At 36.3% G+C, this 24,833-nt stretch overlaps 1 protein-coding gene across 1 annotated transcript in view; it reads left to right on the top strand.

The window, feature by feature from the left end:
• The window catches only part of LOC101897693 (out at first protein), a 58,436-nt gene that overhangs the window by 827 nt on the left and 32,776 nt on the right, over positions 1–24,833 (top strand). The window lies entirely within an intron of this gene.

Here is a 24,833-nt window from a genome sequence, read left to right as displayed (position 1 = left end):
TGGCTTTGGCCAGACAAACTTGGTGTAAAATGTGTATCCTAGTAAGAATAACCTCCCACACACACACACACACACACATGTTCTACACCTTGATTTATATCGACCAGACAATGTAACGACAACCTAACAGAAAGCCAGACAGTCTGGCAGACTACCATTATGTTTTATTGAAAACCTACCTATAAATAGAAGATAAGTGTTAAAACCAAGGAGCCATTGTGTCAGGATATTTAGTGCAATTTTAAAGTGTGCAGTGTGTGTTTGGGAATTATGTTCAGGGGAAATTCAAATGTCCACGTGATTCCTATTGGAGAATATTTTTTTCTTGGCTACCATAAAAGGAAGGTAAAACTATGTCTACGAATGACAACAGACATTTCCAATGGCATCATTTCAAGTGTGCAAAAAATAGAGGTTATGTTCATCAATTCGATTGTACAAAGGCATAATTAAGCTATGGAATTTGATTGACAATGTCATGCCCTTAAGCAGATAGTGAGTGAGTGATACGGTGATATAGCGGTATTTATTTGTACAGTCAATGCTAATGCACATGTCGGGGGTATGGAATGACGACAATTTTATTTTTGCAATTAAAGTAGAACTAGGAATAGTAAAAGGTGAGATTTTAGGGAAATTTTTGGACCTCCTCTGATGCATTTGAGATTTTTTTACCTGATTATAGGAAAAATATTTTTTTGTGGACGAAAGACCCGGTTAAACGGATATTTGCCCAGAAATTTCGGATATAAAAAGCGAATAATTTTCGGTTCTAACGAAACAATATACACAGTATGGGTATCATGTGAAATCTTTTACAAATACCTATACAATAATGGTCATGTAATGACAAGAAAATCTAAATTTTTCTACCGAACCTTTTTTATAACCTTTACCTTTCATTCCGCTTGTAACATCCCTAAATATTTGTCGTAGACTCCATGAAGTATATATATAAACGATGTCCGTCTGTCGAAATTACAATGCAGCCCAAATTATTCGACGTAGAGATTCAAAATTTTTAGGGAAATTTTATCACCTACTCTGATCCATGAGCTTCTAAAGAACCGATATAAACAATATAGGTGTCATTTGAAATCTTTTACAAATACCTATACAACAATGGTCATGTAATGACAAGAAAATCTCAAATTTTCTACCGGACCTTTTTATACCCTCTACTTTAAAAATGAGGGCATATTAAACTTGTCATTTCGTTTGTAACATCCCTTAATATTCGTCGTAAACCTCATAAAGTATATATATTGATAATAAGCATAAAATTCCTTGCCGATTTAACGAAATCCGTCTGCCTGTCGTCTCTTGAAATTACGATGCACCCCACATTATTCGACGTAGTGATACAAAATTTGGCAGAACAATTTGTATTGAGTCTATTATTGTTGATATTAAAGATGTGATATATTGGTCCACTTTTTGGTATAGCCGGCACATAACGGTACCTCCCGTTATTCGGTATGTTGATGAATTTCGCCACATTTTTTCATGGATTTGTCTAAAAACTGGTATTTTTAGGTCATAGTGGGTTCTTGCTCCGGTATGTATAGGTCCACATTTTTGTATAACCCCATAAAGCGGTACCCCCCTATGATTTTTGGCAGATTTTATAGCTCTTTTGTAATAGGTAGTAGCCTTTGTGGCGGAACATAGTTTATATTGGTACAAGTTTTGGTATAGCCCCTCCCGATAGTCGGTGGTATGATGATTTTTACCACATTTTCTACGGATTTGTCCAAAATTTGGTACTGGTAGTTCATAATGGGTTCTACCTCCTGTGGCGGTACATAGTATGTATAGGTCCACATTTTTGTATAGCAAACCCCCGCCCCCAACCCCCCACATAATGGTACCTCCGGATATTCAGTATTTTGACGATTTATGTCACATTTTACCACGAGTTTGTCTAAAAATTGATATTTATAGGTCATAATGGATTCCAGCTGTAGAACATTGAGAACTCAGCTCCACGTTTTCCTATAGCGCACATACAACGATATCCACCGATACTCGGTATTTTGATAATCCTAGTCACATTTACCCACGAAATTGTTCCAAATTTGATATTTAAGGAAGGATTTGGTAGATGACAATCCTTGAAGTATAAAATTGTTATGGGGTTTCCGTTTTGGTATGGCCTCCATACAACTGCCTCACCCACTTTGTTTTTTTTGGAAGAGTTTAGCGATATTATCCACACGGTCTTACTGGTATTTTTAGTTTAAATTGGAACACGTTTGGATTCAGATACTTCTATATAAAAATGTTTTCCTTACCCAAAGGTGGAGGGTCTTAAAAGTTCGATCCGGCCGAACTTATTGTTTTGTTACTTGTTTTAAATTTCTCGAATTTTTAAAAATGGACCGATTACCTTACATAACCCACTCTTCCTTTTCTATGATACCTGTCAATAGGTCTTTAATTGCGACGATTGGAATTATTTATATAAGTCATAATATTGAGATTTTCTCCTTTGTAGCCCTATTCTTTAACTAGTTTTTCATTAAGGCCTACCGATAGAAACAGTGTTGTCAACTTTTTTTTACTCAAACTTTTTTTATCTCTGGATCCAGAAGAGAAATTGATATATTTGGAATGAACTGAGAAGTATTTTGCATGTAAGCAGGCTAAAATGGGCCATGTCAGTCCACGTTTTCATATAGCCCCCATATAACGGTACCTCCCAATATTCGGCATATTCGTGATTTTATTATTTTGTACCGGAATTGTTTCAAATTTCGTATTTAAAGTTTGTAATCGGTACTGCAGCCTATGTCAAAAAATCGTGTACGCAGGTTCACGTCTTCGTATAACCCCCATATAATGATACCTCCTCGGTATTTTCATGATTTTAGCGACATTCTTCACCGGACTTGTTTCAAATTCTGTAGTTAAAGCTTCGTCTTCGTATAGCTCCCATATAACGATACCTCCCTATATGCGGATTTTTATTAATTTAGCGGCATTATTCACCGGAATTGTTTCAAATTGAAGGTCGTATTGGATACAACAGCCTATAACAAAAAATTGTATATGCAGGTCCACGTCTTCGTATAGCCCGCATATAATGATACCTCCCAATATTCGGAATTTTGACGACTTAAGCCGCATTATTTAACCGGAAAATTTTGTATTTTTAGTTCGCAATGGGTACTACAGTTTTTGACTGAAAATTGCCTATGCAGGCCCACGTTTCGTATTTTCGCATATAACGATACCTCCCAATATTCGGTATTTTGATGATTTTAGCGACATTATTTACCGGAATTGTTTCAAATTTCGCATTTGAAGTTCGTAATGCATACTACAGTCTCTGACTGAAAATTGCCTAGGCATGTCCTTGTATTCGTATAACCCAATCAACCATTTAATACTCCCAACGCAGGAGTTCTTTTCCAGTTTTAACTACGTTTTTAGGAAAATTTAAAAATTTTCCATTATTAGCTGCAAATTGGTATATATTCAAGCTATTATAACTGTGGTTTAAATGCAAAATAAAATTTCATCTGCAGAAGTTTATTCCATCAGTTAAACGCCGGTGTATAAATATGAATAACATGCGCCAATCTACACCGTAGCATGACCACATCACCGTAGCTTGTTAGCAGGCCGCACATCACCATAATCCTTTTGTAATGAGTTATTCCTCAGTTTTTATTTTTTTCCCCTTTTGTCAAGATAAACAACAACGCTTGGTTGTTGATGACATTCATAAAGGTTATGCTTCGCTTCACTCCAAAAAGTATCGATCATCCATTTTAAATGTCGTTCATAGGTGCTACGCCGCGTCCCATGTATGCATTGCCCATTCGCGCGAAAAAAAATAAGAAAGACAAATACACTCAACTGAGGAACACAAAGGGTTATGTGCTGTGCACCATGATTGGAATGGAATGTTTGTGATTTTGGAAATGTTTTCCTTTTTCCTTTTTTTCCTTTTTTGTTTTTGCTTTCATTTCACACAACAACAACTGATGACCGACCACAAGTCCGGCTTAGCAACTGTTGCATTCCTTTTGAGAGATGATGATGATGATGTTGATCAGCTTCATATCATCCTCATCGTCTCATTATGGATTGTTTAGCTTTTCGCGCCAAAAGTAAGCATCACTTATGTGTGTGTGTTTTTTTATTTATTTTTATTTTTTTACCTGCTAAGGTGGAATTGAGTTAAATGGAAAGACATAGCTGTCAGTGTAACCCTTTTCTTAAAGCTTGTCTGCAACTTTTATTAGATGTGACAATTAAATTGAATAATAAAGATGCTGTTGTATCAAGTAATGGTCGAAAACTCGTTCGAGCCGAAATTCGCATGTCTCACTGTGTCTCACTATAGCAAATGCGTTTGAAAACGATGACTGATAACTTTAATATACCCAAAACCTGCGGTGAGCATTATATCGGTAATGCACCCATATTGCTAATTACACCGCGCAACATAAAAAAAAATTACAGGAAGACAGCAGACAATAAAAGTAGTGCTAAAGAAATAAAAAAGTTGTAAGTTCGGCCATGCCGAACCTAAATGCAAAGATTCCTAGGAATCTTAATCCGAAAATTGTATAAAATGTAGAAGGCTCCAAACGACAAATGACAGCCAAAATGGTCGGATCTTTAAAATAGACCAAGTGGGTAAAATTGAGAACGTCAAACTATCCTTTTTTTACACCCTCCACCAGAGTACGGAGGGTATATTAAGTTTGTCATTCCGTCCTTAACACATTGAAATATACATTTTAGGGCCCACAAATATATTCTTGATCAGCATTAAATTCTATGTCGATTTAGAGATGTCTGTCCGTCTGTGGAAATCACTCTAGCTTCTGAACGAATTGAAGTAGGTTGATAAAATTGTACTCAAATATGTGTTTGCTCTGTTGGACTTTTGGTATATATATAGGTTCACGTTTAGGTATGGCCCCCGTATAAATGTATCTCCCTATATCCGGTATTTTGATGATTTTAGCGACATTATTCACCGAAATTGTTTTAAATTTCGTATTTGAAGTTTCTAATAGGTAGTACATCCTGTGACAAAAAATCGCCTAAGCAGGTCCAGGTGTTCGTATAGCCGCCATAAAAGAGTACCTCTCCATATTCGGTATTCTGATGATTTTAGCGACATTATTCAACGGAATTGCGTCAAATTTCGTAGTTGAAGTTCCTAAAAGGTAACACAGCCTGTGACAGAAAATTGCCTAAGCAGGTCCACGTCTTCGCATAGCCCTTCTATATCGGCACCTCCCTATATTCGGTGTTTTGGTGATTTTAGCGACATTATTCAACGGAATTGTTTTAAATTTCGTATTTGAAGTCTCTAATAGGAAGTACCGCCTGTGCAGGTCCAGGTCTTCGTATAGTCGCCATATACCGGTACCTTTATTTAATATTTTGATGTTTTTGCGACATTTTCACCGGAATTGTTTTAAAACAAAAATTGCCTATCCACGTTTTTATATGGACCCCAACATAACGGTAACTCCCTATATTCTGCATGTTTAAAATTTTAACAGAATTGTTTACGGATTTTTTAAATTTTCATATTTGTTCCATTTGGTGGAGGGTATTCAAGGTTCGGCACGGCCTAATATGTATGTGTGAACTATCCAAAAACAAACCCTGTGAGCTGACCTTTGAAAGTTGCCAGGGACGTACGCAGAGGTGGCCCTTGGGCCCGAATCCGATTATGGTAACTATTCAGACATTTTGTGTATGGTCGATGATCATGTCTGCTGAAATATCACTCGTACCTTATTCGTGTGGTCTTTCACCGTGAAAATGTGGTTCGAATGGACGAAATTTGAAAACAATCGGTAATCAATTATCTCCTATAAATGATGCGGAAAGCTCAGCTTATATTAGTGCTTATTATTTACTTTAATCATTTTGAAAATGTATTAAAAGAAGCTATCATTGTCATAATCATATTTATTCATTTCATTATCTTTTGCCGGCGACCTTAAAGGTCATATATTTTGCAAGTACCAACGGCGCACAGTGGTTCGAAATTCCATTTTTCTTGCCAAAATAACTTTTTTATTCTTAATGAAGAATATGAGATATTATATGAAAATGTTTTCCTATCACATTGCATTCATTCAGTATTTTCGTGTGTGTGTTGGGAAGATTAAAACACTACGGCAGTCTTCAATTTCCACGTACTTCATGGATAATCTCCTCAATAAAATCATCATTCATCTTTTGTAGGCTGTGGCAAATAAGCTGCCATTGAACTGCATTGCAACACATCTGTCACCCAGACCTGTGTTTCTTCAACCCTTAACATATGAGCCGTGCTGTTTATTTTGTCTGTTTCTATTCACAGCTCACAACATCTGTCACATAACACGAGCTGCGCTTTGGTACCTTTTAATTGATCGTGTTTCTAGCTTATGTCCAGAAACATTAGGAGCAAAAAATACAGGTATAAACCATTTACAACAACAACAAATGAAAAAAGAAGGCTTTTAATGGAGGAACAATATTTATTGAAGATAAACTTCCAAAATTATTTTATAATCTTCCTGCAGAAGATCGAACAACTTACAAGGGGAACGAGCTATGCCGCGACATAGATATTAAGTTTTATACCCATAGTTTTACAACTTCATAATCAAACCTATGAGAAAATCTATCCAAGAGTTTAAAATCTGGGGATAATGTTACATGGATAATGATAACAAGCAATAAAAAACATTAAGTTCGGCCGGGCCGAACTTTTAATACCCTCCACCTTAAGATAAAGGAAACATTTTTATATAAAATTATCTGAATTCAAGCGTGTTTCACTTTAAACTTCATATGACAGTAAGACCGTTTGGATAATACAGTTAAACTTTCCCAAAAATCATAGAGAAAATGAGGCCGATATATGGAGCCACACCAAAACTATGGACAATTTTATACTTCAAGGATTGTCATCTACCAAATTTGGCTATACCAAAACGTGGACCTATACATAGAATGTTTGTTCACACGAGCTAGAAACCATTATGACCTACAAATACCAATATTTATACAAATCCGTGGAAACATGTGGCAAAAATCATCAAAATACCGAATATCGAGAGGTACCATCCAAGACACAATAAAATTTTTTTCTGCTCAATTTTGACGCTCTACTTCAAATAATGTGGGCTATTTCGTGATTTCAACCGACGGACGGACAGACGGACATCGTTAAATCGACTTAAAATTTTATGCTGATTATGCATATATATAATTTATGGGGTCTATGACAAATATTTACAAACGGAATGACAAAGTAAATATTCCCTCCTTTCCAAGATGGAGAGTATAAAAATAGAGCTGTGTCGTAAATATTTACTTTACATACGAATATCCCCACAAGTACCGAAAATTAGAATGTAGCGATTGATTGGAACTATAGCAAGTTGTTGAGAAGTTTGAGAACCTAAGTTGTAAAGTTACACAGTTAGTTCGGTTTATAAAAATATCTGTAACATTTTAAATACAGGGTGAGATAAAAAAATGCAACAGAATCAAACGACATCATTTTTATATTTTGTTTTAAATTTTATTGAATGAAAGCAAAAAATGTCGGAAATAGCTTCAAATTTTAGAAAAAGTTTAGATTTGTTCGAATTGGTCACCTTTGGCACGTATTATGACCTTCAAACGGCCAATGAAACCGTCACACGCTGCCCGAATGTTGCTCTGCGGCATTTTGGCCCATTCCCGGCGTAGCGCTTGCTTGAGGTGATCGACACTTTGGTATTTTTTAGTGCGAACCTTGCTTTCCAAAATACTCCAGACACAATAGTCCAACGGATTGGTATCCGGAGATTTTGGTGGCCATTGTGTGCTGGAAATGAAGCGAGGAACCTCATTTTGTAATCATTCTTGGGTGGCTGAGTACTATGTTGCTGAGTCCCGTTGGAATGCCCAAAGTCTGCGGCCAAAATGTTTGCGTGACGAAGGCTTTAAAACACACTCCAGAATATTTTCGCGATAATATTTGGCATTTATTCTGATGCCACAGTAAATTAATACGAGCGGAGAGGGACCATCGGCTGTTACGGCGGCATACACCATCACCATGGCCGGCGCTTGAGTTCTGGTGGCCAACCGAAAGTGCACATTTTCAGCTGACCTCTTTGGCAAGTAAACACGATCATTTTGTTTGTTTACAAACTGTTATCTCATCGGAGAAAACCAAATTCGACAGTTCACCACTCGTCAGTCGGCCAAGCGAAGCAACTCTTTAGCTCTTTTGAGTCTATTTTCTATTTTTGGATAGAATGGCTTTCAATGGCTTTACCCCGAGCTCATTTTTTAATATTTGCCGAATGAAATATTGCGATATGTTCAGCTCACGAGCCATTTTTTGGCCATTGTGACGCAGGTTTCGATCAAGTCGCTTCTTTACTTCGAACCATTTCTGCTGATGTTGCTGTTTTCTTGTGTCCACTTCCTTGACGTCGGGCTACGCTACCAGTATCACTGCAATGAGCGATGGTACGAGACACAAAAGATTTATTCACATTTAAATGCTGGAGTGCTCTAACGATAGCCACTTGTGGTTTTCCAGCCAAATATAAAGAAATCACGCTATCACGCTTGAATTCCTTCACGAATAATTTTTTTTCTGTTTTAAGTTGGTTGCAGTTTTTTCATCTCACCCTATACTCCGAGCACCGAAATGCGAAATGAAAAAATAAACTTTTTGTGAAACTCGTACTTTTTGAGCTCTATCCGACCAGTGGGAGTTATACCAAAAGAATATTTTACATGTTTTCAAAGGCTGGCGATCTGCCACAGTTCATCCATATACAAATATTACTGGTATCCTACGGGGAGAATGCATTTTTTTGAGTCTTTTACAGGAAAAAAACTCTTCTTTAGGGAAATGACTTTTAACGGGTCTTCTTTGGAAAATATACTACTGAGAGTAGATCTGTTGGTAGGAGTGGTTAAAAGGTCTTCTTAGAAGACCTTATCGCCTTCATCTACTACAATCGGAATGAATTTTTATAGAATAGGATTTTTTTATATTTAAAAGGCTAAAATTGTATTCTTGGGGAAGTGTAGAAGCTTTCTGTAGAGCAGACTACAAGGTACTCTTAGAGGACCAAGATTCGTCCAGAAGGACCTTCTTTTGCAGAAACTTCTTGTACCAAATCATTGATTCAAGAATTTCTTGTTGTAGCCTGAAAATATTTCCCCCATGTTTGCTAGTTCCATTTAATCAGAAATCGTTAACACTTCTTCCAAGAAAACGCGACATGGGGAGGGAAGAAAAAAACTTTGCTTCAAGTTTGAACCAAAAATATACTCAGTAATGTTGAAAATTGAATGCGAGGCACGTAGCAAACACACATACCTATATACATATAATGCAATGTAATAAAAAAAAAAACATTTCATGTCCTTGAACTTGCCATTTCGTCCTTTGCTTCCACACACACACATGCACGCACGCCAGATATTTTCTCTTTCTAGTTAAACAAGCGAACCAAAAAAAAAAACAAGAAACATGAAAAATCGTAACTAACAATGTAACAAAAATAACAAAAGCCCACATGAAATTTTGTAGCCGAGCTTTTGCTAGTCGCCTAGCTCGCTGGCGCATAGGTTGGGAGTGCAAAAATAAATAAAAATAGAAAATTTAATTCCCCATTCATATGCCATGGCAGGCACATATTCCGATGGCAGCATCAAGGTAGATAGGTAGTCGCCAACATTAGTTGAGGTTTTGTTGTAATAAATGACACTCATGATGGTGATGATGATAATGGATATGATCTGGGGACATAATATGGCTGACCGACCAACCGGACACACTCTCTCGCTGCACATGCAAATAATGCATAACCTTTTCTCTATGGGCCGACCTGCATATCTTTTGTTCCATTTTTTGCTAAAGTTGTGTTGCAAACTTTTAATCAACATTTCAATTAGCTACTCTCTATTTAGTTCTTCGCATATTACATTGGCTTGTGGTGGTGGTGGTGATGTGTCCTGGCAATTACAGTTTTGCGTGCGTGACCTGGCCTCCTCATGCGTGCATTACCAGGCCATGCTAAGAAACTATGTCACCGAAATGCGGAACCTTGTTTTTAAATGGAACATCATTTTGCATACACTGCGCTGCAGGTACAGCACTTAAGTGGTTTTCAATATTTAATGTTTGTGGCAAGGATAGAAAATATGACTTAAACGTAGAAAAATACTTGATAGCGTTTTTTAACCAAAAATGGGGGGGGGGGTGTTGTTGGATTGGCTATACCAAAAACATGATTCTTGAGTTAATCCAAAGCCTATAATTAATGTTATTCTCAAAATATTGGGGTACCTTTGTATATGGTCTAGGCTATAAACAAGCTTGGCCTTTGAACCTGAAATTCTTTTGGGGGGTTTGATCTATATACATATCGAATACTACCAAATCTAAATGTACAGTGAAATTATAATAACATTTGCAGCGAATTTGGAAAATGATCTAAATTGATCGAAAATGAACTAGATTGTCGATTACTCAATCAGCAATAAGTCGTTAGCATTGGCGCCCAACGTGGCACTAATTATTTATTTTCATTTGTCATATTTTTTTCGTGATACGATTTTTGTACTTTTTTGGTTCGAGATAAAGATTTACCATTACCACTTCCCTACAAATTCGACAAAAAGAATGAATGAATAAAAATGGCGCCCAACGAGACTCCAATTGGTTCTTCTCTTTTATCGTGTAATTAGTAATGCTTGCGAATACGTTTGTGAAAGGAGATGAAAATATGTATTCACAAGTTTGCCAAACATGTTTATATATCCTTAATGATTGGCGCCCAACGTGACACACATTATTAAATTAATTTGGCATATATTTCTTCGGGATACAATGACAATGTATTCACTATTACAGTTTGCTTATAAATCTGTTGAGAATGGGAGAGTATTAAATTTTTGATTGGCACCCACAGGGGTTATACGAAGCTTTCCTCTTTAACTTTTTTTATTTTTAATGAAGGTGTGAATTTGTCAATGAGAAGAGACCGTAGGTCCCTTTGGACCAAATCCGTTTCAGGACATTTGGAGTCAATCTAGAGGTGTCCGTTCTGTCTGGCTTGTGCGCACTATAACTCTCGAAGGGAGTATCCGATATGGTCAAAACTTGGTACATCGCAATGGGCAATATCGGTCCATTCATTCTGGTACCTCCCCCCACCAAATAACAATACTTTCAAAGAAAATAATTTAGTGCACAGAAAGAGAAAGGATAATCCGAATTTGCTCCAACTTTGCGTAACCTAATATTTACATCAATACTAGGTCAGGTGCGCAAAATGAACAATATCGATCCACTCTATCAAGTACCTTCCCCACAAAGGGTCAACATTTTGAATAATTATAACTCTTATAGAATAAGGTGTAATAGACCGATTGTCTTCACATTTCACACATCCCAATATTTTTTATCAAACCAATGTCTGGTGTTAAGATGGAATATATCGGACCACTGCTTCTGGTACCTTCCCCACAAAAGGTCGAAATTTCCAAAAACAAAAAAAAAAAAAAATTGCACAGAAAGAGAAAGGATAATCCGATTTTGCACCAACTTTGCGAATCCTAATATTTGCATCAGTGCTATGTCAGGTGCGAAATTAACAATATCGATCCACTCTATCAAGCACCTCCCCCACAAAGGGGCAGAATTTTGAATAATTACAATTCTTATAAAATGTGATGTAAGAGTCCGATTGTCTTCAAATTTCGCACATCCAAATAATTTTATTTACCCAAGGTCTGGTGTGGAGATGATGTGAAGAATATATCGGTCCACTCCTGGTACCTCCCTCACAAAGGGTCACATTTTTGAGTGGCCAGGAAGCTCATAAAACGCGAAATTAACATCCGATTCCATTAAGACTTGGCACATCTCAATATTTCCATAAACACAGGATCTGTTGTAAAGACGGTAGAGATCGGACCATTTCTTCTGGTACCTCCCCCACAGGATCGAAGTTTTGAAAAATCAAAACATCTGGTTCTCTTCAAACACACATCATAATAGTTTTATTAACCCAAGGTCTGGTGTAAAAATGGGATATATCGGTCCACTCCTTCTGGTACCTCCCCCACAAAGGGTCATATTTTTGAGTATCCATGAAGCTCATAAAACGCGAAATTAACATCCGATTCCATTCAGACTTGGTACATGTCAATATTTCCATCAACACAAGATCTGTTATACAGATGGTACAGATCGAAATATTGCTTCTGGTACCTCCCTCACATAGGGTTCAAGATTTTTGAAAAACAAAACGCTTAAATAAGGCGTAATAAGCCTTCGACTCTTTTCAAATTTCACCATCGAAATATGTTTGCTAACGCAAGATTTGTTGTGAAGATGATATATATCCGCCAAACTCTTCTGGAATACTTCGGTCCGTTTAAATTGTTTAAAATTACGTATTTATAGTTCGTAATGGGAACTACAGTCTGTGACAGAAAATTGTCTATGCAGGTCCAAGTCTCATATATCAGTACCCCCATATTCGGTATTTTGACGATAAGGTAGGACATTGGACTGAAACTTAGATACTATTTTGGAAGTTCTTTCTATCTACCAATTAAAGTATGGTTTTCTGCGTTTGGCGCCCGACGTGGGGAAAACTAGTTTTGTACCAAATTCAATGTTATGCGAAATTAAAAAACTTTTATAATAATTTGGGTATAAAGTCATTTACAATATATTACGGAGGAGGAGTCTTGTTACGGTTTGTACACAGAAAATCATGAGAAAAATCGCTTGTTATTTGTAGCAGAGTTCTAACCCTTAATAATGCTGAAAAAATAGAAGTATTTTTTTATACATTTCTTTCAATGTTCAAATCTGTGAGAGAAATTCCCCAATACAAATACAAATTCTTGCCTATGAATTCGGTTCTAATTATTCGATACTTAAATATCGGAATAAATTCTTAGGTGTTTCATGGGAGGATTGGGGAAAGCTTTATACAGAAAATGTACTATAAACTGGGAAATACCAAAAAATTGCGCCTAAATGATTGTGATGTAAGAGCAGCTTGAAAAAATATCCGCTAAACCTCTTCTCTTTCCTCCCTCCACTCGACTCTGCTTGCTCATACCTGTCTCTATTTATTCTTTGGTAAACATCTTTTCCATAGAGAAAAAGAATATGGAAACTTTATTTATTTTTTACAATATTCATAAAGACTATTTGCTAGAAAATGCGAGAGAGGGAGAGTGAGTGAGTGGAGGGGAGCAAACACACCCACCCCCTAATGTTGCGTGCTGAATACGTTATGAATTTTAAATGTAGTAACTTACAAGTTCGGTTCGGTTCGGTTTTATTTCTGAACTTAAAGTATGCCATGAATAAACAAAGTACTCTAATGAAGTAGCATACTTTTAGGTGCTGCTGCATACATACATACATACATACTCATACGCCATAAATCAGCTGGCTGGGTGGTGATGAGGGCAAACATCGCCTCTGAATAAAAAATAGTCACAGAGAACCGAGGGTAATTGTTAGTTTAAATATTTACATATTTAATCATGAGAATGCGAGTCTTATTCAGAAATTCATGTGAATTTTGCAATTCTAAGGAAGTAGGTTTCCAGCGGCGAAGGTTGGGTGGGAGGTTGGTTGGTTGGTCGGAGAAAGTGTTTGTTTGGCGGGTCAAAAATGTAAAACAACAACAACTAAATTCAAAGAAAAATGAAAGTACGTCAAAGTCTACTTATATTTTCTATTTTTAAAAATAATTTAAGAAAATTATTAGTTTAAAAATTTATAGAAAATGTTATTAGTTTTAAAGAACAATTTTTTATTCCTGGCATTTACCATGTTTTTATACCCTACAACACTATGTGTTGGGGGTATTATAAGTTTGATTGGGCCAAAAATTGTGTAACACCTCGAAATATTGGTTTCCACATAGGAAAGTATATATGGATCTTCCTATCTGCCCTGATTTGGCAGTTGCTCTACAGGTCGCAATTATAGACCAATCGAAGCGAAAGTTAGCATGGGGCTAGAGCTTAGGCCTGGGCAGAAGTCTTCCAATGTTGATGGTCATCGGGTAATATTTAGTGGGTGAAATAGTCCATAACATTTGTGTTAAATAAAATTAATATTTTCCATTAAACCGCGAATATTTTTAATCCCGGTGAAATCACTAATGGATGAACAGGTCAATTCTGACCGTTACAGATGCCAATAGTAAATATATCGGATATATATAGAAAATATATACAATGTGTATATACAAAGGAAGCTAGAATGCTTATATCTCAAGAATGACTGGAGAGAACAAAATTTTCCTGATCACACAATTGAAGCCAATCGACACGCCTGATAAGAGAGTTAACGTCAGAGAAGAATTTTAGCATTTTGGATGACCATTGGATTATATTTAGCAGTTTAATGGACCACAACAACTAACACCACGACGGAGTGCGTAAATATTGGGCAACTGTCCCTGGTCAATATGCCATGGGTAATATCTGGGCATTGCTCCGTGACATAATTTCAAAAACGAAATATTCCAAAATGGATTTGGACATAAGTAGGCTTCTAACATATTGTAGTGTTGTAGGGTATCACATGGTCGGCCCCGCACGGCTATAGCCTTTGCTTACTTGTTCTTATTGCCGTGGCGATTTTTTTTTTTGAAATTGTTGGGCGCCAATTTTTTGTAATAAATTTATGGGGTGGGGCATCATACAAGAAGAAATTCTTTTTTTTTTTTCAAAGAGGGTTAACAAATTTCAAATTAGCATAACTCTTATCTTCAACCTTGAACCTTTATCAAAGTTCCAAAGAAGAAGAAATATATATAAATCACATTTTCCATCCAATTCATTCAATCAATCAGACATTTCAAAAAGAAGATAATACAGATAATCAACATTTCGTCCTTAGTGAACGAAAAAATAAAAAACTCAATAAAACTTTTCACAAAAAGGGTGAAAGTTACAGAAATCATGCAAATTAGAGTTGAGAGAAAGTATAATAGACAATAGCTAGAGAAGTCTATAAAGTAATTCAACTTTGGAAAGATGAAAAGGTTTCAAAGGTTATTTGGTTGTCAAAATATAAATTTTAAAATTACCTGGGGTTTCAAATATTTTCAGAAATGTTAAAAATTAAGAAGGAATTTTTTTTCTCAGAAAAAATATTTATTCCTCAAAAAAAAAAAAAAAAAAACAAAAAAAAGGGTAGAGAGTTGTTCCGATTAAAATTTAATTTTATAATTGTTGTCACAATTTTAGGCGCTCCACAATATTAAAAAATTAATTAATTAATTAAAAATTAAAAAAAGAGAGGCCCTGAAAGTGTGCAATGGAAATGCTGAATATAAAATGTATGCATGTGCCACTTTAAGCATTACTAGTAATGGCTACTTCATATCCTCTGCATTACCAGTATCTTAAAAATAATAACAACTTCATACCATTAATAGTGAGCTAGAAAATAATGAGTTATTCTCATAAAATTTACAAGGCAGAAAGCTGCGGCACAGAAAAAACCTTAGGTAGCTGGTTCCAATCTCCGCTCCAGCAAACGTACACTTTTTGCTTTAGTCCTTATGTGTGGCTCAACACCGACTTCAGGTATTTTTGTGCACTCCACCATTCTTTTGAGGGTATATTAACTATGTCATTCCGTATGTAACTTCTCGAAATACTCATGTCAGACCCAACATTCCTGACCAGCGTAAAATTCTAAGTCGATTTGGCGATGTCCGTCTATATGTCTGTTATAATCTTTCGAAGGAATTGAGATAAAAGGCTAAATTTTTGCACACATGTATGTTTTGCCAGTAGACAGATTAAGTTCGCAAATGGGCCATATAGGTCCACGTTTTCATATTGCCCCCATATAACGATACCTCCCTATATTCCGTATTTTTATGATTTTAGCGATATTTTTTACCGGAATTATTTCAAATTTCCTAATTGAAGTTCGTAATTGGTTCTACAGCCTATGCCAAAAAATCGCGTATGCAGGTCCACGTCTTCGTTTAGAGCCCCCATATAACGATACCTCCCAATATTCGGTATTTTGATTATTTTTGCGACAATATTAACCGGAATTTTTTTAGATTTCATAGTTGAAGTTTGTAATGGGTACTACAGCCTGTGATAAAAAATCGGCTATGCAATATTCGGTATGTTGATTATTTTAGCGAGAATATTAACCGGAATTGTTTCAAATTTCGTAATTGAAGTTCGTAACGGGTTCTACATCCTGTGACAAAAAATCGCCTATGCAGGTCCAAGTCTTCGTATAGCCCTAACTAAACGATACCTGAGTTAGGGCTATACCTGATATTCGGTATTTTTTTTACCGGAATTTTCGTAATTGAAGATTGTAATGGATACTACAGCCTATGACAAAAAATTGCATATGCAGGTCCACGTCTTCATTTAGCCCCAACTTAACGATACCTCCCAATATTCCGTATTTTGATGATTTTAGCTACGTTTTTTACCGGAATTATTTCAAAATTCGTAATTGAAGTTCGTAACGAGTTCTACAACATATGACAAAAAATTAACTATGAAGAAGAACGTCGTCGTATAGTCATCGGCTCGGCCTAACTTAGCTGTTTTTAATTGTTTACGATTAATTCATATTTTCTATTTAATTCCGCCAATTTTGAAATTTTTATTTCGTAATATGTAGAAACTTCGGACCTTGTTTCGGTACATCCGATATATGAATATTCCCCCATAGTTATTGCGAGTGGTTTTCGATTTCTGCCGATGGGACCTATATTGGAATATTATGAAAGATAATGTTGGAGATTATTTTTGCTTGCTAGAAATCCGTTTGGAGGGAATTTATAAACACTTTTTTTTCTAAAAAATTTCAAAAATAGCCTTTTAGTGGCTCTCTCAAAAGACAGGGTGAGATACAAAAAACTGCAACAAAGTCCAAACCCCCTTAATTTTGACATTTTTTTAAATTTTATTGAGTGAAACCAAAAAATGTCGGAAATAGCATCAAAATTTAGAATAGATTTAGATTTGTTCGAAATGGTCACCTTTGACACCTATTATGGCCTTCAAACGGCCAGTGAAACCGTCACACGTTGCCCGAATGTTACTCTGCGATATTTTGGCCCATTTCCGGCGAAGCGCTTGCTGGAAGTGATCGACACTTTGATATTTTTTTAGTGTCAATCTTGCTTTCCAAAATATTCCAGACACAATAGTCCAACGGATTGGTATCCGGAGATTTTGGTGGCCATTGTGCGGTGTGAGGAACCTCATTTTGTAACCACTCTTGGATGGCGCGTACTGAGTGCGATGGTGCTGAGTCCAGTTGGAATGTCCAAGGTGTGCGGCTAAAATGTTTGCGTGCCCAAGGCTTTAACACACCCTCCAGAATATTTTCGTGATAATATTCGGCATTTATTCTAATGCCACGGCCGATTACACGAACGCAGCGTGACCATCAGCTGTTATGGCGGACCACACCATCACCATGGCCGGCGCTTGAGTTCTGTTTGCCAACCGAAGGTGCACATTTTCAGCTGACCTCTTTGGCAAGTAAACACGATCATTTTGTTTGTTTACAAACTGCTGAACAACGAATGTTTTCTGATCGGAGAAAACCAAATTCGGCAGTTCACCACTTTCTGCCAAAAGCGAAGCACCTCTTTAGCTCTTTTGAGTCGATTTTCTTTCTGCTGTGGAGTAAGTTCTCGCACTTTTTGGAATTTCAATGGCTTTGCCCCGAGCTCATTTTTTAATATTTGCCGAATGGAATATTGCGATTTGTTCAACTCGCGAGCCATTTTTCGGCTACAGCGACGCGGGTTTCGATCAAGTCGTTTCTTTACATTTCGAACCATTTCTGCTGATGTTGCTGTTTTCTTCCGTCTACTTCCTTGTCTGAAGTTGGTTGCAGTTTTTTCATTTCACCCTGTAATCTTCTTACCATCATCAGTAGTATTGCCGACATAAAATGTAAGTCATCAAAAATTTCAAAAAATGTTAAAGAGGGGCGATCTAAATTTCCAAAACGCCAATACACATATGTTTTATATTTGGCTCTACTTTCATAATCGACTGAGTTTTTCCTGTAATTTTATTTGGTGTTGCACAGTGTAATTTTTAGTTGCTCTATCAAACTTAAAACCGCAAATGCTTCTCAATTTGGAACTTATTTAAAATTCAGTTTAGAAAAAATTGAAAAAAAAATATTCAAATTGACATCGAATTTTATGTCAATTGTCCACTATTGCTACTAACAGTTAGTTAGTAGGGGTTGTAACCAGCTATATTAAAAGGACCTCAGAAAAAAAGGGGACGAAAACTTTTAACAACTGAATTATTTTGCATAATTTTTCTACTCCAGCTAATGCCAGCCAGCCTGCCTGCCATCCACCACCTCTCTTTGAACGCAAACCTAGTCAACCCAGTCTTGAAAAAGAAAACTTTTTTCGAACTGTACCCAAAGATTTAAAACTTGAAACAGAATTATGAATACAAAAGTAAGTCCTAAGAAACAAATGGAAAGCAACATAAAACCCATAAGCAAAGAAAAACCGAACACAACGGGTCAAAGAATATGAAATTCATCAAGAGTTTCTTTTCGTTTTGAAGACCAGAAAAAGGAACAAGGAAATAGGAGCAGCGATGAATAAAAAAAAAACAGCAATTCTCATCGAACCATAATCATAAATGTGTTACTTGAAAGGGGATTGGAAGAAAACAAAATGCTGAAAGAAATATACCAATACAAAGGCGAATTGAAGAGGGCCTTCCTGGCTTTGATTTTAATTTCTTCGACAAAAACTCTTTTGGATGAGTCTAAAAGAACCACGCAGAGAACGCAAACATAAAACAAGAGCAACAAGAATTATTTTTGCAAGGAAATATGCATTCAGAGACCACTAAGCAAAATCATAGTCCTCAAAGGGGACAACAGTAACCACAATCAAGTAATTGAGAGAGAGATGCCATATCGTTTTTTTGGAACAAATGTTGAAAATCCAGTAAAGGCTCTATTACACATGATGTTAGAGTCATATGTAAAGTGACGTTTTCCACTATTATCTGCAAAATTTGTAGGCGTTGCTCAGAAATTTAGTAAAAAATCAAGCTTTACAACTTAATAGAATTTATTATAGTTATACTACAAGTGAAGAATAAATCATAGTTGACAAATTATCCTCAAGCTCCTCAAAGTATGCTTTAAAACTTTAAATTATAACATGTGAAAAAGTAACTTTACATATGACTCTAATCGGACCTTAAAAAAGGGAAAATAGTCAGCCGAAGCCAACTACAGGGTTGCCCATATTCGACGGACCTATCTGGCAACGCCATAACTTTTGACAGAGATGTCACATCGTTTAATGACATACCGCGTTTGAAGCGTCAGTCCAAGCAGATTTTTACCATGAACCAATACACGCCACGCGAGCTCTCTGAAATAGTTGAAATTTACAAGAAGTCAATTGTGAAAACTCAACGTGCTTTTAAAACATTAAAAAATGTGAGAAGTGTGCCTTCTAAGAACACCATTAAGCGTTTATACGAAAAATTTTCGACTGGTAAGGCTCTTTCTAATCCGAAGAGACCATATAAAAGTCGACCAATGCGATCGGCCGAGAATATCGCTGCCGTACGAGCCGGTGTTGAGAGGTCCCCATGAACATCCCCAAAACGCCGTTCTCAGCAGTTGGGCATGGCTCGGTCCACTTTACAACGGATTATTCGCATTGATTTGCATTTGTTCCCGTACAAAATTCAATTGACGCAAAGAATGTTGCCTGCGGACAAGCCTTGTCGATTGGAATGGGTCCAAAGGTCCGTCGAATATGGGCAACCCTGTATATCATACTTTGACAAATTATTGGGAGCTCCTCAAAGTATGCTATAAAACTGTAAAATATAAAATGCGCTAAAAGTCACTTTACGTATGACGAACCTTAAATAAGGGAAAAGAGTCAAGTGAGGTCAACTATATGGTACCATTAATATGGTTAACAAATTTTTGTGATCTCCTCAAAGTATGCTATAAACAAGTAAAAAAGCTGTAAATTCGGTCGGACCGAATTTTGAATTCCCTCCACCATTTGGAAAGAATTGGGCAATTTTCAAAAAAATACAATCCGTTTAAAATTCCGTTCAAATCTTAAAAATACCGAATGTAGCCGTATGTATACGACGACGTGGACTTGCATTGTCAACTTTCATAAGCCGTCGTAAGCCTTTACAATATTCAAATGCGAAATTGCGAAAAAAAAAATCGGTGAATAATGTAGCTAAAATCATCGAAATACCGAATACCGGGAGATACCATTATATGGGTGCTGTACGAAGACGTAATATCCATTACGAACTTCAAATGCCAAAATACCGAAATCGATCGATTCCTATATAATTTGATCGAAATATTATTTTGTTTTCCTGTATGGGAACTCTCGTCCCAAATACAGGGTGAGATGAAAAAATTGCAACCAACTTCAGATTGCTGTTATTTCTAAGCCACTCGTCCGACAGCTGTTAAAATTTTTCCAGTAACAGCTTTTGGAGAGAATTTTTCATAAAAAAATTATTCGTGATGAAATTCAAGCGTGATAGTGTGATTTCTTTATATTTGGCTGGAAAACCACAAGAGGCTATCATTAGAGCACTCCAGCATTTAAATGTAAATAGATCTTTTGTGTCTCGTACCATCGCTCGTTACCGAGATACTGGTAGCGTAGCCCGACGTCAAGGAAGTGGACGGAAGAAAACAGCAACATCAGCAGATATGGTTGGAAAAGTAAAGAAGCGACTTGATCGAAACCCGCGGCGTTGTGACCGAAACATGGCTTGTGAGCTGAACATGTCGCAATATTCCATTCGCAAATATTGAAAAATGAGCTCGGGGTAAAGCCATTGAAATTTAAAAAAAGTGCAAGAACTTACATCGCAAAAGAACGAAAATAGACTCAAAAGAGCTAAAGAGTTGCTTCGCTTGGCAGAATTTGGTTTACTCCGATGAGAAAAAATTCGTTGTCCAGCAGTTTGTAAACAAACAAATTGATCGTATTTACTTGCCAAAGAGGTCAGCGGTTGGCCACCAGAACTCAAGCGCCGGCCATGGGCCGCCATAACAGCCGATGGTCGATCTCCGCTCGTATTAATCGACCGTGGCATCAGAATAAATGCCGAATATTGTCGCGGAAATATTCTGGAGGGTGTATTAAAGCCTTGGGCACGCAAACATTTTGGTCGCAGTCCTTGGACATTTCAACAGGATTAAGCACCAACGCAATCAGCACGCGCCACCCATGAATGATTACAAAATGAGGTTCCTTGCTTCATTTCCAGCGCACAATGGCCACCAAAATCTCCGGATGCCAATTCGTTGGACTATTGTTTCTGTAGTATTTTGGAGAGCAAGGTTGGCACTAACCTTTTATTAACAGAAATTTTTTTTTCACAGCTCTTCCATTACAGAAGAACCTTTAACACGTCTTGTATTATCAGAAGAACTACAGAAGGTCTACACAACAGGTTTTCTGAAGATATAATATCTTAAACAGGACACGTGATAATACTTGAAATGTGACCTTTAAGTGGTCACTTCTTCATTCTTTAAAATAGCATAAGTCGTTTAACGTGTCTTCTATTAACTGAAAACCTTTAACAAGTCCTTTTTCAGCAGCAGACCTTTAACAAGGCTCCTATTAACATAAGAACTTAAACAGGTCTTCTATTTATAGATGATCTTCAACTGATATTCCAATAACATAGAACATGTATTCTATGAACATAAAGCCTTTAACAGGTGACCTTTATCAGATGACCCTTCATCGGGTCTTCTATTTATAGAAGACCTTTAACTGATATCCCAATAACATAGAACATGTATTTTATGAACATAAAGCCTGTAACAGGCCCCCTTTAACAGATTGCCTTCTATAACCAGAATATCTCCAAAAAGTCTGCTTTTAAAAAAGGCATTTATAAGGTCAGAACTTCTGCAATTATTTTCTGTTAACAGAAGCCGTTTAAAAGTTCTGCTATTAACATAGGACCTTTAAAAGAGTTTCAACAAGTCTCCTTTTGACAGGTGGACATTTAACAGACCTATTGAGGAAAACTCTTTAAAAGGTCCTTTTTTTAACATAAGACCTGCTAATAAAAGTTACATTATCTTTAACAGGTCTTCCATCAACAAAACACCTCTAACAGGTTTCTTTTAAACGGGTCTTTATTTACAGAAAATCTGTAACAACACTGCTATTAACGTAGTACATTTAACAGATCTTTTATTAACAGGACAGATCTCTTTTTAACAGAAGACTTAACAGTTCTCCTATTAACATATGACCCTTAACACGTCTTCTGTCAAAAAAAAAAAAAACACCTCCAAAATGTCTCTTTTATAAGGGAAAGGTTTTACGGGTCTTCAAAGTACAGAAGAGCTTTACTGATTCTGCTATTAACATAGTATTCTTAACAGATCTTCTATTATCGAACATAGCTTTTTTAACAGTTCATCTATTAACATAATAGGTCTTCTATTAACAGAACACCTTCCTTCAACAGGTCTACTTTTGACATAAGACCTTTAGTAAGTCTTTTATTTTTCAGAAGACTTTTATCAGTTAACATAAGAACTTTAACAGATTTTCTATTATTATAACATTTCCAACTTTCCTTTTTATTAAACTTCTATCTATGGAAAAGCTTTAAAAGTTATCCTATTAACATAGGACTTTTACGGAACCTTCTATTAACAAAACACCTCCAATAGGACTACTTTTTGCAGAGAACCTTTATCTTCTATTTACAGAAGTCCTGTAAGAGTTCCACTAACAATGATTTTTAACAGGTCTTCAATTAAGAGAACATCTCTAACAGGTGACCTTGTAAAAGAAGATCTCTTACAAGTCTTCTATTTAAAGAAAGCCCTTAACATCTCCTCCTAGTAAGTAACAGAAGATCGGCCTCAACAGAAGATCGGCCTTCTCTCAACAAAAGACCATTAACAGGTCATCTAGAGATAAAATACCTTCCAGAATCCTTTCTCTTAACACAAGACCTTTAATAGCTTTTTAATTTGCGAAGATATACAGAAGTACTTTTAACAGGTTTCCTATAGACAAACCCCCTTTAACAAGATCTTTAACAGATCTTCTATTAAGTTTTTGTTTACAGGTTTCCTACAGACAAATCCCCTTTAAAATGTATTCTGTAGACAGGAGTTTTCTTATTGACCTAGGATCTTTAACATACCTTCTATTAAGTTTTTATTTACAGAAGGCATACAGCAGGTCTCCTCTCAACAGGCGATCCTTAAAAGGCCTTCTCTCGATAGAAGATCTATTTAGCTGGTCCTTCACATGCCTTCTGCAGAGAGAAAACTAAAGGAATGTCTTAATTTTCCTAGATTTTATATTCTACCTAGGGAAGTGAGTTATTTATTGGTTCAACCTATTTCCACCCGACATGGCAACCCTTTTATTAAAAAACACACTCTTTCTTTATCGTTGTGTTAGTGCATAGTCCATTCTAAAAACACCGCCACTACTGCAACTACCACCAACGCAATCGGCACACAACATCACTTTAAACTTGAATAAAAAAGCCGGGAACATGCCAACTGATTGCGTACTACGCCATCGACGAGCTTCTTGATTATAATCACAGAGTTTGTCGTGTGTTTTTCCCACTGCAACACTGGTTGGTTGAAGCTTGCATTTTCCATAACCCCCGTTTGCTGGGCTGCAAAAAAAAAAAAAAAAAAAATAAAAAATTAAAATAAATGCAATCATTAGTTTTGAAGAGCAAGCGGAAATATTGTATTAAATGTATTATTGTCTTTGTCTTTGTATTTTTTTTGTCTTTGTATTTTTTTGTATATGGGCTGTCCGCTATGAGGGCTGAAGTGCAGTACATATGAATCGTATTCATTTAGTTTACCAGGAAGATTCAATTAATTCACCACGATACCGGATAAGGGTAGAAAATGCAACCCTTGCAATCAATGATCTTGGTTATGAAAAAAAAAACAGAATTTAAGGAGGGGTGGTTTTTTATAATTTTGTGAGTCGTATTTTTTTAGCATAGGATAACTTTGTCTTAATTTTTTTTAAGTTTTGCCTTGTTTGGGCCAAAACCATTGGTCTGTTCCAGAACTGCAAGAATGTTAAAATTTTTAGGACGATAAAAAATGTTTGCTTTATGATATCGAAAATGTTGCAAAAACAGTAGATTCTTGCGGGTTATGGAACAGATCACTTTTTTATTATACCCTACACCATAGTATGGAGGGTATATTTAGTTTGTCATTCCGTTTGTAACATATCGAATTTTAGATTTTAGAAAGTGTATATATTCTTGATCAGCATAAAATTCTATGTCGATTTAGCGATGTCCGTCCGTCTGTGGAAATCACTCTGGCTACCGAACGAAATGCAGTAGGTTAAAAAAAATTTAACCCAAATATATATTATGTCTGCAGGACTTCTGGCATTGGAAATGGGTCATGTAGGCCCATGTTTTGGTATTTTGATGATATCCGGTATTTTGATCAAATTTGGTATTTGAAGTTCGTAATGGATATTACATCCAATGACAGAAAATTGTCTCTCCAGGTCCACGGTATAGCCTTTATATAATGGTACCTCTACCTATCTACCTACCTATTTTTGGTATTTTGATGATTTTAGCGACATAATTCACCGGAATTGTTTCAAATTTGGTATTTGATCTTTGTTACGGATACTACAGCCTATCACAGAAAATTGTCTGTGCAGGTCCACGTCTTCATATAGCCCTCATATAACAGTACCTCCCGATATTCGGTA

Source organism: Musca domestica, unplaced genomic scaffold, assembly GCF_030504385.1.
Source record: "Musca domestica strain aabys unplaced genomic scaffold, Musca_domestica.polishedcontigs.V.1.1 26, whole genome shotgun sequence".
NCBI lineage: Eukaryota > Metazoa > Arthropoda > Insecta > Diptera > Muscidae > Musca > Musca domestica.
Note: the sequence above shows the minus strand (reverse complement) of the source record. Positions and strands in the feature narration are given on the sequence as shown.